Genomic DNA, 958 nt, shown 5'->3' with positions numbered 1-958 from the left:
AAGAGGAAGCAAGTTATTTTGAAACAAGTGCTGGTGGTGGACTGCAGGAGCAAGCAGAGCTCGGCCTCAGAAGAGTTTGCAAGTGCTCGAAGTAGCATGAGCCATTCCCTTCACTGTGCTGGGGCAGAGTTATCCAGGAGCCTGTGTGGGGAAGGCGAATGTTGCTGGTGAGGGCTCTCTCTGCCTTTCCCTCCAAATCATGTGTAATTCAGAGCCAGCACATGAGCAAGTGTGAACACCCCCAGCAAAATCAGAAGCTGAACCAGGTTTTGGGTTGGCTCCAGTTCTAGTCTGGGTTTGCCTATGGCCAAAGTTGCTCTTGCCCTGTCCTAGCTCAAGTTCAGCTAAGGTTTCTAACAGCCCTGGTTCAGGCCTCGCTTGAGGAAAAACATGCAACAAGTTTTCTGCCCATCTCTGCTGTGTGTGAGCAACGCTGGTCTCCTTTGCTTGCTCGTCCTGAAAAATGATGGATTGCAGAAGTACTCATTGGCGTTAGTCACTCAGAGAAGCAGGAAGCCCTTGCGAACACTTAACTTTTCAAAGCAGCTTCTAAAGAAAGCCAAGGGCTTCCTCCCTTAAGCTACATCGCACCCCTCCTCACCTTAAGGTGCACCTAGTCGCAATTAGCATTTGCGACTCATTCAGCCGGAAATATTTGCCTGGTGCAAACAGCTGAGGCATTCAGCGTCAGCCCTTTCCCTGTGCAAGGCGCATTAAGGAAGGGGGAGGGAGGAGAAGCCCTACACTTGCCGGACGGGAGAGGCCGATTGCGCTCAACAGGTTCAGTTCACGCTGTGACCCTACCCGGCTTCCTGCTATTCAGATGTGTTACTTCCCCTTTGTGGTAATGGCCTGTGGCAGCCGGCCAGAAAACACTATTAATTTCAGAAGTGGCCTGACAACAAACCCACAGCGAAACGAGAGGAAGTGGCGGGGGGGCCAATAGATTCCACCCACA

Source organism: Nestor notabilis, unplaced genomic scaffold (genome assembly GCF_000696875.1).
Source record: "Nestor notabilis isolate BGI_N333 unplaced genomic scaffold, ASM69687v1 scaffold19653, whole genome shotgun sequence".
Taxonomy (NCBI): domain Eukaryota; kingdom Metazoa; phylum Chordata; class Aves; order Psittaciformes; family Psittacidae; genus Nestor; species Nestor notabilis.
Note: the sequence above shows the minus strand (reverse complement) of the source record.